The 19,597-nt window shown below is 42.5% G+C and overlaps 1 protein-coding gene across 17 annotated transcripts in view; it reads left to right on the forward strand.

The window, feature by feature from the left end:
* Positions 1–8,188: 8,188 nt before the first annotated feature.
* ARHGEF37 (Rho guanine nucleotide exchange factor 37) overlaps positions 8,189–19,597 on the forward strand; it is a 63,079-nt gene continuing 51,670 nt past the window's right edge. The window contains exons 1-3 of one of the 17 annotated variants that reach the window (XM_089909504.1): positions 8,279–8,363; positions 8,785–9,006; positions 13,814–15,102. The gene's annotated coding sequence lies outside the window, so the exon portion shown is untranslated. Of the gene's footprint in view, positions 8,364–8,420; positions 9,007–13,813; positions 15,103–19,597 lie in introns of those variants that run through there. The other 16 variants (XM_089909506.1, XM_089909508.1, XM_089909503.1 and 13 more) reach the window with 16 other exon arrangements.

The following is a 19,597-nucleotide window of genomic DNA, read 5'->3' on the forward strand; positions in this document are numbered from 1 at the left end:
ATGAGACAGGAACTTTCTCTGTCTTATTCATTAATGTATCCCCAGCTCAGTGCCTGCCTCAATAATAGCCGTTGAATGATTGAATGGAATATATGTATATATAATGTAGATTTACATATGTACATATTCAGCATATGGCTCTGAAACCTGCCTTTTTTCAGTTAACAATATATCTATAACATGGACTTCTCCACATGTCTGTACCTTGAGATAAACCTTGTTCTTTTAATTGGTTGTGTAGTATTCCATGGTGTGGACATACTGGAATTTATTTAACTATCCCCTGCTGATAGTTTTTGAGCTGTTTCTATCCCTTCACTTTGATTTTTTAGAAGTCACAAACCACAGCAATATGCATGTATCTTTGTGCACTTGTGTGTGGATTTCTATAGGATAAATTAATAGAAGTGAAATTCCTGAGTCAAAAAGGTTTTGTCAACTCACACTCTTACTAATTGGTTATACCCTTGCCCACCCAATTGCTGATTTTTAAATACGTGGCAGTAAGACCTTGAGGCTATACTCCAGGGTGGTGAATGCATACTGCAGGAGAGGGAGTTTCCTTTTCTCACTAGACTTCTTTCTCATGCAGTTTCCAGGAAAGCATTGCTTTGACCTGACAGAGGGTACATCCAACAAAAAACCAATGAATAAAAATCTGATATTCCAATAATTCAAACAATATTTGAAAAGGTACTGGTCAAATATTTCAACTGTAGTTTTACTTGGTGGTGTGAAATACACCAGTTGAAAGGAGTTGGTGGTGTGAAACACACCAGGTGAAACACAGCAGTTGAAGGAAGTTGTTCATAAGGAAGTTTAATAAAAGTCCAGCTCTCCTCCCAGCTTTATCTGACTGTTCTTTCTCAGTCTTTTTTGCTGGCTTTCTTTTCTCTGCCTGCCGCTTGGCTGTGTTCACCAGGTCTTTGTCCTTAGGCTTCTTCTTTTTATGTCTTTCCTATTTTCCCAGGGTGATCTCATTCACTCTTACAGCTCCCTGTACAGTAGATATGGCAGTGATCTCGAAATCTATATTGCCAAGCCAAACTTCTGTCTCCCAGAACCTTACATCTATCTTCCCACTGGACACCTCTACTTGGATAAGCCACAGGGGTCAGCTAGTCCCAAACTGGTTGTATTACTTGTCCCCAAACCTTTCCTTCTCTAGGAGCTTTTTCTTGTTCTTTTTTTTTTGTTTGTTTTTTTATAAATTTATTTATTTATTTATTTTTGGCTGCGTTGGGTCTTTGTTGCTGCACACGGGTGTTCTCTAGTTGCAGTGAACGGGGGCTACTCTTCGTTGCAGTGCGCGTGCTCATTGCAGTGGCTTCTTTCGTTGTCGAGCAAAGGCTCTAGGCATGCAGGCTTCAGTAGTTGTGGCCTGCAGGCTCAGCAGTTGTGGCTCATGGGCTGTAGAGTGCAGGCTCAATAGTTGTAGCGCACGGACTTAGTTGCTCCGTGGCATGTGGGATCTTCCCGGACCAGGGCTTGAACCCATGTCCCCTGCATTGGCAGGCGGATTCTTAACCACTGTGCCACCAGGGAAGTCCCCTAGGATGATTTTTCTTTAATGAAGGCTACCAGCATCCATCTAGTTACCCGAAACATAAATCTCAGAGTCAGCATAGGCCCTCCATCCTCACATCCTGTAGGTGTCCTCAAATTCTATAGATATTTCTTTAGCATTTTACTCTTACCCTCCTGCCCTCTACTTCACTACTACTGCAGCCTTAATCTGGAGCCTATAATCTCTCCCCTGTCTGAAAAGTACAGTTTTCTAACTGGTCTCTCACCCTCCAGCCTTATTTCCTTCTGGGATCCATTTTCCATTCTCTGGACAGATGATCTTTCTAAAATTCTAATAATATCATGCTATCCCCATTCCTCAGTGACTCCCCGATCGCCTACAGGTAAAGTATAAATTCCTTAGCATGGCATACATGCCTTGCATGATCTGGAGCCTGTCTGTCACTGCACACTCCAATGTATATCATTCAGTCCAGTTACAATGAAGTGATTGCAGTCTCTGAAAAACACAAGGTAGTTGCATATTGTTATGCCTTTGCATGTAGTCCTTTCTACCTGGCGTAACTTTCTATGCCTATCTGCTTGGTAAAAATTCTCTTTAAAGACTCAGTAGGACGGGTTACATTATCTTTGGCTCCCCAAGCTCCCTGTAGAATTGCTGTCTCCCTCCTACAGCAGATACTGTTGGCTGCCTACCCAAGAACATTCCGCCTTATTTTTCCTCTTTCCCAGTAAGACTCCAATTTTGTCAAGGCTACATGACTATATGCTTCAGAAGGGAGCTGGCCCAATGTTGAGTGTTCATTCATCTAAGCCAGTCAGCGATTGGTTTAGGTATGGTTAGATATGGACATGCTATTCTAGTCAATGATATAGAAGAAGTCTGCTGGACAGCTTTTTGGAGGGTTTGATCTCTTGAACAGGCACACAGGCAGAGATGGTCTTTTCTTCTGATAGACATTATAGCTTCTGGATGAGCTGGATTTCTGGCACTAGAACCAAAGGGGTACTGACTAATACAAGGAGTACAGTAGAAGCAAAGTAAGTTCCCCTAAACTTGGCTAACAAATCATGATGGTAATGGGTTAAAACCAATTACTAGAACTAAGGCACTTAATCAGTGATGGAGTTCCAGCAAAGTAGACTTAGAGGGACTCTCCTAAGCTTCATAGCCAAGGCTCCACATATTTCTACAGATTAAGAACAGGACTATTCCAGAGCTCAAGGCCGGATCTGTGTGGGGAGGTTGTGGTCTTGCCCACGGGATGAAGGAGCCAGAAAACCTGGAAGGGAGAGAGAACAGCTCTGTCCTTAGAAGGGTTATTATACCTGCAAAGAGCCAGGAACCCACAGGGAAGCCTCTGGAAGCCAGGAAGGGAGAGAAACAAAAGAAGTATCAATACTAAGTGGTGTTTCTCAATACAAATTAGCAAACTGGCCCAGAGGTGGTATGACACACTGGAAGAAATGCAGGCTTTGGAGTCATACTGCTGAGGTTGCAGTCCCAGTTCTGCCACTTCTAGCAGCAAGGCCCCTGGCAAGTTTCTGAATCTCTCTAAATCTCAGGTTTCTCATTTGTAAAAAGAAGATAGTAATACTTTTCTTTTAGGGCTGACTAGCAGAGTATCTGGCTTACAATATGGGCTCAATAAAGCAGACACTCTTGATATAAAATTTTTTATAGTTGCTAATGAGGTTACTACACTAGCCTGTTATCTGATAAAAGTTTAATTCTGCTAAAGACCCGGCAACCAATAATTTCTTGACTTGTCTTTCTGACAATTTAAAATCTCAGAATGAATAAATGATTCAAGAAACATACATTTGGACTTAGTAGAATTTTTTAAAAATGGTGATGGGAATCTTTGGAGAAAGCAAGCATATGAGAGAAAATATGGAGTAGTAGTAGTTGGTTATGCACTTATCACCTATGAGCCGTGTACTCTTGGACAGGTTACTTCATCTCTCTGAGCTTCAGTTTCCTCATCTGTAAAATGCAAATAATATCTATAATATAGAATGACTATCACGATTAGAAATAATCCATGAAAAATTTCTGGCATGTATTAGGTACTGAGTAAGTAGCACCTATTTTTAGTATTACTGTAGAAATTAGAGTGGTAAATTTCATAGAATTAAATTAAAAAATAGATATGATCCCAAGACTGAGACTCTAAAAGAGGTAGGCAGTCTTCTTAAAAATTGATCAGAAAAATAAATTGGATTTATTATGCTCATGGCACTGTCCCCGCTGTGCTGCTAAGTACACTTCTGACACAGTTTACCCCTTTGCAACCTTTCTTTGCTCAACTCTGCAATTATAAGTGATTCCAATAAGAAATAAAAGGAGAGGCTTGGGAAGAAAATATTGTGACTGTAAAGTTCTCTGACTAGCTACAATTTTAACAAGTTGAGTAATAAGTATGACAGCCACCTCTTCTGGTTTTGAGAGTTCAGCTCAGGTGCTGTATTAAGCATTTTACACAGATTATACTCTTTAATTCTTTCAGGGTTTTTTTTTTTTTTTTTGGTATTTTTTTTGGTTTTGTTTCTGTTTTTGCGGTACGCGGGCCTCTCACCGCTGTGGCCTCTCCTGTTGCGGAGCACAGGCTCTGGACGCGCAGGCCCAGTGGCCATGGCCCACGGGCCCAGCCGCTCCGCGGCACGCGGGATCCTCCCAGACCGGGGCACGAACCCGCGTGCCGTGCATCGGCAGGCGGACTCTCAATCACTGCGCCACCAGGGAAGCCCTAATGCTTTCAGTTTTGGCCTATAGATTATTAGAAGACTTTATAGTGAACATTTGTCATATTCCTGGCTGCCCAGCCTCCAAATTGCCTTTATAAGTTTGGGGAACAGGCCACGGTGTGAGGCAGGCCCCTACATCTCACTCATGGAAGCCCAAAGGCCCTGGTATCAGTCTTTCCTGATTGTTGACTGCTTGGGACCCAAGCATGACTGATTAGCCCATCCCTCCAGGATTGTGATTCTGGAAATAGGGGTCAGGAGAAGCAGGCAGGGCTTCCATGGTGGCGCAGTGGTTAAGAATCCGCCTGCCAATGCAGCGGACACGGGTTCGAGCCCTGGTCTGGGAAGATCCCACATGCCACGGAGCAACTAAGCCCACGCGCCACAACTACTGAGCCTGCGCTCCAGAGCCCACGAGCCACAACTACTGAGCCCACGTGCCACAACTACTGAAGCCTGGGCTCCTAGAGCCCGTGCTCTGCAACAAAAGTCACTGCAATGAGAAGCCCGTGCACCGCAACGAAGAGTAGCCCCCGCTCACTGCCACTAGAGAAAGCCCGCACACAGCAACAAAGACCCAACGCAGCCAAAAATAAATAAAATAAATACATTAAAAAAAAAAAAAAGAAGCAGGCAATGTGTAAAATCTACTCTGGAAGTGGTGGTATTCAGTATCTGGTGGCAGTGATGGCAGCTGGGTCAGCTATGGCATCCAATCCCCAGGGCATTGCAAGTGTCCAGCAGCAGCATCCTTCCTATGGCGTGGTTTCCTCTGTGGGTCTGGCCACCCAGCCTACGTTGGTGCTTCCTGTATTCTTAGCCTGGTTTTCTAGTCTGCATTGATTCTTTGAGCTCCCTGATACTCTTTGAATAAATTCCTTTTCTGCTTCAGTTAACTAAAATCGGATTTTTTTGTGTACAACCAAAAGACTGGCTAGTACATAGTCTTTAGGTAATGCTCAACCCAAAAGAGTCTGATGTTGCTGCTTTTAGTACAGACCTCTGGATAAAGTCATGGTCAAGTGTGCAACTGGTCTGGGAGTTCTGTCTAGGTTTCCTTTAAGCCCATGCACCTCAGGGAAAATATCTGCTGCCCCACCCTAAATGAACTATTCTCTATCTTCCACAACTTCTTAATTCACACTCATTCACTTACCCAGTCAATAATCACTTATTAAGCACCTACTATATACAGGGCAATATGCCAGGCACTGAGAGGAGTCCAAATATGAATAAGCTGTAGCCTTGACAGTATACTTTGAAATTTTGAACGAGGTAAATATATTTTCTTAAAAAATAAATTAAGGACTTCCCTGGTGGTCCAGTTGTTAAGACTCTGCACTTCCAATGAAGGGGGCACGGGTTTGATCCCTGGCTGGGGAAGATCCCGCATGCTGCGCGGTGAGGCCAAAATAATTTAAAAATTTAAAAAATTAAAAAATTGATCACTCTGTTGAGGGTAGAAGTGAAGGGGAACTCTTTTTATCTTTGAGTTAGTATCACTGGGGACAAGGTGATATCCATTTCTTTGTAAATGTTCTAGAAATCAATCCCAAAAGGCAATTGGATTCCTTTGTTAGAGGTTTCCAGTCAAAACAAACAAGTAGCTCTCCAGAGCTCTGAGAAAAGAATGCCTCTTTTGAAGCTGACAACTAGATTTCTGCTTATCAAAATATTTGTGACTAGGATGAAAGATGGGGAATTAGTCCCAGTGCATTAGAAATTTAACTCAAGATAACCCATAGTCCTAAAATAGAATCAAAGAAACATCAGTTTCAAATAAAAATATCATCTAGCTTTTCTCCTTTTCCTTAACTTATGAAATAAATTGTACTCCAGGGAAGCAGGGACTCCACTTCCTCTTGAACCCCTATATTATAGTAATTTGCCTGGGAGGTTTGACACTTCTATCTGAAAACACAGAATATTCAACACAAGCAAGGAAGAAGGGCACACACATATTAGAAATGGAAAGTAAACAGGTAAAGCAGATGATTCCAGACACCTGGGACAAGTGGTCTCTCTCTCTCTCTCTCACTCACACACACACACACACACACACACACAAAAGGAGCATAAAGTGAGGTGCTGAGCACTCACAAGACCCACACCCACAAACAGGAAGTCTGATCTAGAAGTCAGACTTGTTTTTGGGGTCAGGTCTTCATTACCTGGGTGACTTTGGACAAGTCACTTAACCACTCTAGGACTCAAATTCTCTTCAGAATTCCTTCAGAATTAGAAGGAAATTTAGAGATCACCTAAACTTTAACTTTTGCATGACTCTTCTTTGAAGCATCCCCAATAACCAATAAGCCTCTCTAGTTGAATGCTGACTTTTTTTAAAAATTAATTTATTTATTTTTGGCTGCGTTGGGTTTTCATTGCTGCGCACTGGCTTTTCTCTAGTTGCGGCGAGCGGGGGCTACTCTTCATTGCGGTTCGCGGGCTTCTCATTGCGGTGGCTTCTCTTGTTGTGGAGCATGGGCTCTAGGCACGCAGGCTCAGTAGTTGTGGCGCACGGGCTTAGTTGCTCCACGGCATGTGGGATCTTCCCAGACCAGGGCTCGAACCTGTGTCCCCTGCATTGGCAGGTAGATTCTTAACCACTGAGCCATCAGGGAAGCCCTGAATGCTGACTTTTAGTGACAGGATGCTCACTCTCTCCAGGCAACTGATGTCATTTTTGAAATGCTCTGATTGTTAGATAAGTTCTTCCTTACATATTTGCAATTTGTCTCCCTATAGCTTTCCCCATGCTAGTGACCTCTAAGTTCATGTATGTGAAGTCTGATCCATGAACAGCTCTTTAAGAAAGCTCTCAACTTCCTTTGCTTTTCTCCTCTACAGACTAAAACCACCCCCTCCTCTTCTACTGTTCTCATCCATCACATTCAAGATACAACACCATGCTGGTCTTCATATTTTTATGCATGTAGAGTAGTGCTTAAGCACCCTGAGGCCTCAGACAGTCTGAATTTGAGTACTGGTCCTGTCACTGAGTAGCTGTGTGACAGTGTGCAAGTTACTTTCATTTCTCTAGCCTCAGTTTTTCTCTCTAAAATGAGGATGATAATAGATATACCTCTCGTTAGAGAAGTTATGAATCTGATTGATGAGGAAATACAAATAAAATGTTTAGTACAGTACCTGACACTGAGTAAGCAATATTACTAGTGCTATCACTAATCATAGTAATAACGTTCACATAATTAGAGTAAGAATGAATATTAGAATCGGAGGATTTAGAAAAGTTAATCTAGTCCATTTATCACTCCATAAACCAGATTTGGTTGCCCTGATATGAAACTTTCTATACTTTTCGTAATGATCACTTTCAAGTGTGTGTTCATTATCAGACACGCCCCAAGGGGGCAGGGACCTTGTCTGTTATGTTGACTGCTGAATACTTGGTGCCTAGAACAGAGTCCCACTCACTACTCTGAGTCATAGAAAAGGCAACTGGGGTGCAGGGAGACTGGCAGATTTATCTAAGATTGCGCAGAGGGCTCCCAAGAGAGCTAGGATAGGAACCCAGAAATCCTGGGCAGCCGGCACTCAGAATTAAAATCAAGGTCCAGCCCTAAAGTTTGGTGATTCGGGAAAGAGCACAGATATTCAGGGATCCTGGGGTCAACATTCCCACCGGATGGCCTAACTGCCGGTCCCTGTTTTGGTGCTGAGTAGCCCGAGGGAGGAGTAGGTGCCTAAATGAGAAGTCGCGGGTGGGTGGGTCACCGGGCGCAGCACTGACACCCACTTGCAAGGCTTCGCGCTGGTTGCGGGCCAGCGCACGGCAGTTGCAGTCGCCGGGCCACCCCGGCTGGGACCCACTGCAGGGAGCGTCCAGTGGAAAACAACCTGCCTCCAGTTGGACAATTAACAAAGGCGAGAGCCGGGGCCGCGCCCTCTCGGCGCACGCACATACGCAGCGTGGGCAGAGCCGCGCCCGCCCGCGCCCTCCCTAGGAACAGCGCGCGCAGGCCACAGCGCGGCGTGGGGCCCGGAGACCGGCGCCTTTCCTTCCCTGGCTGCGCAATCGCCGGGGCGGTCGAGCTCCTTCCGGCAGCTGGCACCCTGCGCGAGCGGTGAGTCTGCCCGGGTGATTGGGCCGGCAGGATAGGGCCAGGGAGGGTCGCGGGGAAACAGCTGCTGATCAGATCCGGAAAGGGAGGTTGGGGGAGCGCTGGAGCGACGACGCCGGTCCGGGTTGCTTGGTAGCTAGCTTTGTGTCTTGAGTCTAATGGGAATGCAAGCAACCTGATCCAGCTGACGCAAGCGGGTCAGTTTACAGGTGGAAAACTGAGACCCAGAGAGGTAAGCTGGCCTGTCATTGTTTATCTCTCTGCTTAAGTGTAGCATTGGGGGCGACTTTTTAATGACTCCATATACGTTAAAACAATGGAATAATACAAACAATGGTTAAAAAAAATTCTTGACAAGGAAAGTATAATTATAAATAGGGAGTCAAGGCCAGGGGAAAAGAGAAAGGAAATCTGTGGTCTATAGGTGAGCTGCCTGGGCCAACAGCCCTCAGAGAAGTAGTGCCAAGACTGGGACTGGAAGCCAGAACTTCCGACCCCTGCCGCACTGCTCCCTGGACAGCGAGCGCCAGGAACTTAGAGAATCGGGAAGCTGACAGCCTGCCTACAGCTTCTGACGCCCCTAGCTGCCTGATTTTGGACACATTGTTTAACCTCTCCAAGGCCCAGTTTTTTTTGTAAACTTGAGGTAAGATTGCTTCGTCTTTCATGTTGTTGTCGGACTACAGATGAACGTTGAGCCCAGTGCCCCACTCGTAGTAGGTGCTCAATAAAAGGGCTGGCGCACACAACCCAGTGAGTCAAAGCCGTGCCAGTTAAGAAAGAGTGATGACCTGCGGGAACTTGGGCTGTATCCGAAATAAAAGAAAAAGAAATTTAAAAATTTAAAACATGCAAATATAAAGTCAGCCCTATTATGACTTATAAGCGGCTGCACATACCTTGGTGATAGTAACCTAAATAAGAGTGCACCTATTTAGAATAATGCCCAACAATCAATATTTGACCCTAGGTCAAATGCTGAAAGTAGAAACTACCAGACATTCTAACAAGGACAGATTATTGGGTCTCACATGCCCCTTTTGAATGGAGCCAGCATCTGTATAGTTGTAAATGAGAGGAAAGAGAAGGACATACATGGGAACCTGGGCACCTCCCTAATCTTGCCCACAGATGGAGGCTCAGCTGAGTTTCTGCCAGGGTACAGGAGTTACTTGGCAGTTGGCTCATATCCCTCTTGGATCAGCAGCTTGCTGTGGTAAACAGTGCCTTGGTTGATTCTGTTCTAGAACAAATAAATGGCTTTTTATTTAACTGATTAGGAAGGGGGGTTGTTTTGGGTGCTGTAACTGAAGCAAAATGGCATTTGTTGAGCTTGATTGTCCAAAGCCTGTTGCTTATTGACAGGCTTAAGTTCTTTAAAATCGATGGATCCAAAATTATGAGGAGAGGGCCTGGGCAGCCCTACTTATCTATAAAAGGAACTGCCCTTACCAAATACTGTGTTGTCTCCTTTCCCTATCATTTTAGGCCTTGCCAATAGAGGCAGGGAAATATGGCTTAGGGCAAATAGCCGTTATTTGATTTGGGTTAAGACACACACTGCCTGTCTGGTGGTTACTTTCCTCTCTGTAAGGAACCTCTCTGTAAGGGGCAGTTTTTCCTCAGAGAGAGAAAGAAAGAGAATGTGTATGTGTATGTCTGGAACGTCTTTTGCCCTCTGTCTTCTCAACTTCAAACAGTCATTTCTCAACCCAGAGAAGTCCTTTTTTGCAAGCTTGGTGATTTTGGCACATTCTTTTCCTTGCTAGCTCTGTTGCCTAATTTTTTTTCACAGTAGCTCTCTTAGAAAGTTTTTTTTTTTTTTTTTTTGCAGTACGCGGGCCTCTCACCGTTGTGGCCTCTCCCGTTGCGGAGCACAGGCTCCTGACGCGCAGGCTCAGCGGCCATGGTTCACGGGCTCAGCCGCTCCGCGGCATGTGGGATCTTCCCGGACTGGGCACAAACCCGCGTCCCCTGCATCGGCAGGCGGACCCCCAACCACTGCGCCACCAGGGAAGCCCAGAAAGATTTTTTGATTTGATCTTTAGGTTCCAAACTCTTGGTGTTCCATGGGACAACATAGAGCACACACAGTCGTTCTCTTAGACAAAGGCTCTTACTTATTTGAAGGCAGTCCGTGTACCCCTTCCGTGCGTTTGCCTCTCCAGACTCACTGTCTTCATTCCTTCAACTATTCCTTAGGAGGACAATAGTAAGAGCAGACTTTCTTAAGAAATCTACAGATCGCTTGTGTCAGAATTACCTAGGGGCTTGTCAAAATGCACCATCTGTGACCTACTGAATCAGAATCTTCCAAGAGTGGGGGCAAGAATTTGCATGCCTAATAAGTGCTCCTGGTGGTTCTTGTGCACCTCTGGTTGCCTATGTGTGTGTTGGGGGGTAGGAGACTATTAATTATTTATACATTTCTGTATTGTTTGTCTAGTTATGTAATAAGTGAGAGCCTCTTTTGTAATTTTTTTTTTTTGGCTGTGCCACATGACATGTAGAATCTTATTTCCCCAACCGGGGATTGAACCCACACCCCTTGCAGTGGAAGGGCAGAGTCTTAACCACTGGACTGCGAAGGAAGTCCTCTTTTGTAATTTAAGCAAACAAACAAAAAACCCATGATGTCCAAAGAGAATATATTGGTGGCAAATAAGCACTTGAAAAGATGTTCAAGATCATTAATCATTGGGGAAATGCACATTAAAACCACAAGCAGATAAAACTTCATACAAAGACTGGCTACATCAAGTGTTGACCAGGTTGCCGGAACTCATACACCGTTGGTGGGAAAGTAAAATGGTACAACCACTTTTTAAAAGTATGACATTTTCTTTTAAAAGTATATACCTATCTGTGATCTAAACATTGCATTCCTAAAAAAAAAAAAAGAAGTGAAAAATAAGCATTGCATTCCTAGGTCCAGCTTTATTGTAATTGAGAAACAGGAAGCAACCAATTTTTTATCCAGTGCATAAACTGTGGTATATTTATATAATATAATACTACACAGCAATAAAAAGTAACGAACTATTGATACGTGCTACAACATGGATGAATGACAAAATAATTTTGTTGAAAGGAAGAAGCCAGACAAAAAAGTGTACATACTACATAATTACAATTATATAAAATTCAAGGGGAGTTTCTGTCTCTTAGCTGACCTCAAACTTTGTTGTGGCTTCCAAGAGTTGTGTGTCTAACTCCACTTGTAACAGTGTCATTGGCAATTTGATCACTATTCTGCCAGTGTTCATCTGTGCCATTCATTCATTAATTCAATTAATTGAGCACCTACTATGTGCTAGATCTAGAGTAGACACTAGGTGATGCGTTGATGAATATAAGAAACATGGTCTTTGCCCTTGTGGAGCTTCTGCTCTATTGAATGAACCAGTAAAACAAATTGAATAGGAAACATAATTATTGGGGGAAAGGACTGGTTCTTTGGAAGGGGGATGACTTTCAGGGAAGACTTGTCTGGGTTTCGACAGAGGAGTAAAGCAGTCAATTTTATGTTTTTGAATGACCACTCCACTCTGGTGCTGTGTATGCATCCAGTCAGGAGGCTGTTGTGCTGATTCAGGAGAAAAATGGTGGAGGTTTAGGCTCAGGTGGTCTTAGAGATGGGAAGCACCGAAAGAACTAATGACTATCCTTAATGAAACAGGGCAGATCCCAGAGGTTGACACTGACCAACGCTCTTTGAATTTGGTATTTTATCAGTTTTTAGTCCATATTATTGTCCTATTGCTTCCCCATCGCCACATCTTATTCCATTACCTCATCTTATTCCTTATTCCTAAGGATGTCACGAGAGACCAGCAGTACCTTCCTAGTCCAGTTACACTAGCCTGTGGTATTTCTTTGATCTACTGATCTAGTCAGCTTTCATTAAGGGAATGAGGATAGTCTGGCATGACCTGTTTGTCTTTTTTCTGTTAACCTATGCTGGCTCTCAGTGATGTCTGTTTCATAGACAGATGGTCTTTCCAAGGGCTGATAGACCATCTGTTTTAATCAAGTGGCAGAAACCCAACTCAGAGTGGTTTAGGCCAAAGTGGGGTGGGGAATGAAAATGTGTTAGCTCACATTAAAAAAAAAAAATCCGAAGGGAATCAGTCTCCATCATGGTTGGATTAAGTAATGCCATCAGGGCCTAGTCTCATGGCCTCTCCATCTCTCAGCTCCACTTCTTTGTTATTAGCTGCATTGTCAGTTAGGCTCTGCTGTGTAGTTCGTATTACTTATTATTATCATCATGATTAACTATTCTCACCATCTGCTTGAATATGATCAGCCAAGTGTCCTTAGACAACTGCATCCCTCTGATCCACGGTCATGCTACTCTTTCCAGTTTAACAGTAATAGTAACAAAAACAACAGCTACCATTATTGAAAGCTCACCACGTAGCAGACACTCTGCTATATACTTTACATGGATTATCATATGAAATCTTATAACAACCCTATAAGGAAGGTTATATAATTATCCCAGGAAAGCCAGCTGATTGATCGCAGAATCAGAATTTGAAATCAGGTTTTCTGGCTCCAGGGTCTAGGCTCCTAACCTTCATAGTGACCCCTGCAGTCACTCTTTAGGGCTAAGAAGAGGAAAGCAAAGCCATCAAATAGAGTGCCTATTTTTTACTTTTTCTGAACATGAATGTTAAAATTTAGTTGGCAGTCATAGTAGGGGCAGAGCTGTGGAGGTTATTCTTACAATTTTGTTAATCCCAGACGCTTCTGTGTTTTAGAGTTCTGGAAGCTCTTTGTACAGGACCCACCACTCTGACTCTTGTATGTATCTTTATAAACGAGGCTCGTTAGCCAGGATCCCTGTGTGGCCATTCTCATTTCCATAGGTATTTCCTCCCTTTATTCTTCAACAGGGTCTTTTGTTAGCATGATGTTTAACTTCATCTTCAACAGTCTTCCCATGAACCCTAATCCCTAGAGGTTTTGCTTCCTTTTTTTCCCCTTAAATGTTTAAATTGACCTCCCTCTGTAACCCGGGGTGGGAGCCTGATGGATGTTCATCTTTTCTTGCCATGACATTTTGCCTTCTGAAAGAACTTTTAAGATGATGGTTTCACTTTCCTCTGGGATCTGCTTACTTCCATTCATTTCTTTCTTTCTTTCTTTCTTTCTTTTCTTTCGTTGTGTTGGGTCTTAGTTGCGGCAGGCGGGCTCCTTTGTTGTGGCTCAAGTGCTCCTTAGTTTCAGCACTCAGGCTCTTTAGTTGTGGCATGCAAACTCTTAGTTGCAGCATGCATGTGGGATCTAGTCCCCTGACCAGGGATGGAACCTGGGCCCCCTGCATTGGGAGCACAGAGTGTTAACCACTGAGCCACCAGGGAAGTCCCTGTCTCCATTCACTTCTTTTTTTTAAAGAGTAACCACCTCTTATTTTTTGTTTGTTTTTTGTTTTTTGTTTTTTGCAGTACGCGGGCCTCTCACTGTTGTGGCCTCTCCCGTTGTGGAGCACAGGCTTCGGACGCGCAGGCTCAGCAGCCATGGCTCATGGGCCCAGCTGCTCCGCAGCATGTGGGATCTTCCCAGACAGGGGCACAAACCCGTGTCCCCTGCATCGGCAGGCGGACTCTCAACCACTGCGCTACCAGGGAAGCCCTAACCACCTCTTTTTTTTAATATAAATTTATTTATTTATTTTTGGCATTGGGTCCTCATTGCTGCATGCGAGCTTTCTATAGTTGCAGTGAGCGGGGGCTACTCCTTGTTGCTGTGCATGGGCTTCTCATTGCGGTGGCTTCTTTTGATGTGGAGCACGTGCTCTAGGCATGCGGGCTTCAGTAGTTGTGGCATGCAGGCTCAGTAGTTGTGGCCTATGGGCTCTAGAGCACAGGCTTAGCAGTTGCGCACGGGCTCAGTTGCTCCACGGCATGTGGGATCTTCCTGGACCAGGGATCGAACGCGTGTCCCTGCATTGGCAGGCGGATTATCAACCACTGTACCACCAGGGAAGCCCTCCATTCACTTCTGATTGGTCAGAATTAGGTTCACAGTATCATTTTCCTTGTTACCTCTGTCTTAAAAGGGGTGAAATCATCAGGATGTCTATAACATTTACTTAGTTCCTCTGCAAAACTTGGAGCAAATAACCAGATATTTTAAATGCCCTATCCTTACTGGGTATATACTCAGAGAAAACCATAATTCAAAAAGACACATGCACCCCAATGTTCATTGCAGCACTATGTTTTCAAAATTTTATTTATTTTACTTTTGGCTGCATTGGGTCTTCGTTGCTGCGTGCGGGCTTTCTCTAGTTGTGGTGAGCGGGGGCTACTCTTCGTTGCGGTGCATGGGCTTCTCATTGCGGTGGCTTCTCTTGTTGCAGAGCATGGGCTCTAAGTACACAGGCTCAGTAGTTGTGGCTTGCAGGCTCTAGAGCACAGGCTCAGTAGTTGTGGTGCACGGGCTTAGTTGCTCTGCAGCATGTGGCATCTTCCTGAACAGGGCTCGAACCAGTCTCCCCTACATTGGCAGGCAGATTCTTAACCACTGCACCACCAGGGAAACCCTCATTGCAGCTCAATTTATAATAGCCAGGTCATGGAAGCAACCTAAATGCGCATCGACAGATGAATGGATAAAGAAGATGTGGTGCATGTATACAATGGAATATTACTCAGCCATAAAAAGGAATGAAATTGGGTCATTTGTAGAGACGTGGACATGGATGGACCTAGAGACTGTCGTACAGAGTGAAGTAAGTCAGAAAGAGAAAAATATCATATATTAGTGCATATACATGGAATCTAGAAAAATGGTATAGATGAACCAGTTTGTAAGGCAGAAATAAAGACACAGTTGTAGAGAACAAACATATGGACAGCAAGGGGGAAAGTGGTGGGATGAGTTGGGAGATAGGGATTGACATATATACACTAATATATATAAAGTAGATAACTAATAAGAACCTGCTGTATAAAAAAAATAAAATTACAAAAATGAAAGAACCCTAGAGCCGTTTCCAAAATTAAATAAAACAAAACAACAAGGAACAAAAATTAAATGCCCTATCTTTATTGTAGAGCCCTTTTTTTCCCGCCTTTAACTTTGTATCCTCACAGTCCAGAAAAATGCTTGGCATGGAATAGCTACTCCAAATATTTGTTGAATAAATGTGTGAATGCCCAAATTATTCTGTGCGAGCGTGGACAGAGGAGGAGAGAGGAGAAGAGAATTAACTGTTTTATCCTATCCTATCCTAGAGTCAGAAGCAGTCACTGCATAACATTCAAGAAACATTTTTTTTTTTAGTACCCACTATGTGCTAGACTGATTTTAGTTCTTAATTGCTTATCACAGGGCATCAAAGAGATCTCAGGACTGAGCATGGACTGGACTATATTGAAAGACATATTTTCCCAAATATATTCTCCAAGACAAACCTCCTTATCAGACCAGACCAGGAAATGGAACAAAGGCACCCAGCCTGTTCTCCCAGGCTTTTAAGCTGCATTTGTCCTGAGAGTGTTGCAAAGATAGTGGATAACTTAAGCTATCTAATATTTCGTTTGTTTTTAACTTTTTACTTTGAAATAAGTATAGGTCAGCATGAAGTTCCAAGGATAGTACAGAGAGGTTATGTGTATCTTCACCAGGTTCCTCCAGTGGTTATCTCAATAGCAGGAAAACCAGGAAATTGGCATTGATATAATCATGTGTTTGATTGTTAGATGTTGTTTTATCACGTGTGTAGATGTCTGTAACCACCATTTCAATTAAGATGCAGATCTATTCTATCACCATGAAGTTCTCCCTGTGCTCTTCCTTTATTGCCACACCCAGGTGCCCACCACCCTCATCCCTAACCAAGTGACCACTAATCTGTTCTCTGTCTCTATAATTTTAGATGTTTTATAAATGATCACACAGTAAGCTTTTCAGGTTGTTCTGTTTTCAGGCAGCACAACTGGATGGTTCTTGAGGGTATCAGTAGTTCATCCCTTTTTATTTCTGAGTATTCTGTGACCTTAGATATACAACTTTTTTTTTTTTTAGCCATCCACCTATTAAATTCACTTAATAAAACAACATTTTGGTTGTTTTCAGTTTTTAGCTATTACAAATAAAGCTTTGACGAACATTCGTAGACAGGTTTTTGTATAGGCATAAGTTTTCTTCCTCTGGAATAGATGCCCTGGGGTGTGATTGCTGGTAAGTGTATGTTTAGTTTTTAAAGAAACTGACGAACTATTTTCTAAAGTAACTGTACCATTTTACATTCCCGTCAGCAATGTATGAGAGATCCAGTTTCTCCGCATCCTTGCCAACATTTCGTATTATATAATATTTTTGGGGGTAACAGCTTTATTGAGATATAATTCACATAATATAATTCACCCTTTTTTTTTTGGCCACGCCGCATAGCATGCGGGATCTTAGTTCCTGACCAGGGATTGAACCTGCGCCCCCTGCAGTGGAAGCGCAGAATCTTAACTACTGGACTGCCAGGGAAGTCCCTAATTCACCCATTTAAAGTGTACAAGTCAATGGTTTTTAGTATGTTCACTGAGTTGTGCAACCATCACCACTAATAAGTTTAGAACGTTTCACCATCCCCAAAAGAAACCCAGCTACCACACTCCAAATCATTATCCCTTCAGCCCTGGAAACTACTAACCCACTTTCTGTTTCTGTAGATTTGCCTATTCTGGACATTTCCTATAAATAGAATCATCAAGTATGTGGTCCTTTGTGGCTAACTTCTTTCATTTAGTGTAATGTTTTCAAGACCCATTTATGTTATAGCACACATTAGTAGCTCATTCCTTTTCACTGCCAAATAATACATTTTTAAAGAAATAAAAATGTGTTTCTTTCCATTACATGGGCTGTAAACTAAGAGAATAACAAAATGCTGCTACGGAGAAGTTCTGCCAGGCCTGCTTGGAGGTCTGGATTGCAGTTAACCTAAGTGCTATTTTAAATATTTAGCAGTTCTCTGTGAAGTATTATTTATGTTTTTTGTTTATTTAGCAACAGTTCTGAGTAGTGGAACCTGAGTAGCTCTCCTGAAATCCTATTGGGATCTTTCTAGAAAAGCAATGCACTGGGTGATGAATGTCAGTGATTCGGGCCAGGGACAGGTCAGCAGGCCAAAGGCAGCATTCAGGAGCTGTACTAGAGCTGTGCATCAGATATGTTCCAGGATCTTTCTGGGCCTTCTGCCTTCTGAACAACCTTGCTCTTGCCAAGCACCTGTATATAAGCACTGATCCATGGGTCAGTGCTTATGACCCAGGACAGAAACTTCTGCTACTAATACATGAAAAGGAGCATTTATATATGCAAATACATATTCGTATATGTATCAGCATTGTGAGACAGAGAGGAAGACACATGGATGGGTGCTCATCTTGTCTCCAAGAGCTTAGTGTCTAGCCAGGAAGATGAGGCATAGCCCTGAGTAACCCGAGTACAAGACTGAATGGGATGCATGTCACTTTAAATATTAGGAAATATTTTAACCATCCAGAAAAGAACAAAGAGCAAAACAACACATGCCCATGTTCTTACTACCTAGCTTTGTTTAATTTGAACATTTTTGACATATTTGCTTCAGTTTTTTAAAAACCAAATAAAACATCTCTGATACTCAGCAATGAAAAGGAAGGACCTATTGATAACACACAACAGCTTACATGAATCTCCAAGGAATTACGCTGATTGAATAAAGTCAGTCCCAAAAGGTTATGTATTATATGATTCAAATGTACATACTGTGTGATTTACATACATTCTTTTTTTTTTTAAAGCTTTTATTTATTTAATTAATTTATTTATTTTGGCTGCGTCACACGGCTTGTGGGATCTCAGTTCTCTGACCAGGGATTAAATCCTGGCCACGGGAGTGAAAGTGCCGAGTCCTAACCATTAGACCACCAGGGCACTACCTACATACATTCTTGAACTGACAAGAGTATAGAAATAGAGAACAGATTCTTATCTGTTCTCTATTAAAGATGGGGGTTAAAGATGGGATGGGGCTGGAGCCAAGTGGGTAAAAAGGCAACATGAAGGATCCTTAAGATGGAACTGTTCTGCATCTTGACTGTATTGGTGTCAACAACTTGGCTGTGAGATTGTACTATAGTTTTGCCTAATGTTGTCACTGGGGAAGTTGGGTAAAGGATACACAGAACCTCTGTATTATTTCTTACAACTGCATGTGAATCTCTAATTATCTCAGAATTAAAAGGTTAACTTAAAAAGCCCCTCAGATACCATTAAGTCCCCTTTGATACTCTCCCCAATTCTATTCCTCTAGCTCCCTTTCCAGAGGTTACTTTTATCCTGTGTGGATGGAAATAATCAATAAACAAAATATAATAGGAATAAAAAAGAGTTTTATTTGGGCTAAACTGAGGACTCTAGCCTGGGAGACAGCCTCTCAGATAACTCTAAAGAGCTGCTCCAGAGAAGCATGGTTTTCAGCACAGTTTTACATTATTATGTCGGAACAAAGAACATCAAACAATTCCTTCAGGTTTCAAAAAAAAGATCAGCACGTACACAGTGAGTCAGTATGGCTTTGGCTCCTGGGAAAGGAGTCTTATCATCGAAGCAGCACCAGCATTGGTGTTCTAGGAAAGGAGGCATTTAATCTTTATTTTTAACATGGACATTCTTTACTTGTGATCATTGTGCCCTTTTCTTTAATAATTAAAGCAGATATGACAATGTATGTCAGATAGGCCACAAACAGGCTGTTTTAGTTAGCGGAAAATCAAGTTAAATCATGTATAAGCCAGAATGACTTCGCTATACCTCAATATGTGAAAATTTCTTTAATCACTGGGATTTATTGCTAACCACTTCCATGAAAAATTTAATACCTGTGCTACATGTGTATGTGTCCCTAAACAATATCTAGCATTGTTTCACATATTTTAAACTTTTAAAAACTTTTGAATTTTATTATTATTTTTTTCTTTTCACATTTTAAACTTTTAAAAATAGTGTCATACTCTGTGTATCCTTCTGGGACTTGTTTATATATATTTTTTCCTGTGTACAGTGTTTGTGAGGATATCCATATTGATACATGAATCTATAGTTTATTTACTTTCAGTGTTGTTCAGAAGTCCATTATATGGCTATACCACAAGTTATTTATCTACTTTCATTGGGGCTTTTAGTTTTTTTCTAATTTTTTGTTATTTCAGCAGTGCTGCAATGAGCATTCATGTCTACAT

Source organism: Delphinapterus leucas, chromosome 3 (assembly GCF_059928025.1).
Source record: "Delphinapterus leucas isolate spDelLeu-1000000601 "Yukka" chromosome 3, BTC_Dleu_Yukka2, whole genome shotgun sequence".
NCBI lineage: Eukaryota > Metazoa > Chordata > Mammalia > Artiodactyla > Monodontidae > Delphinapterus > Delphinapterus leucas.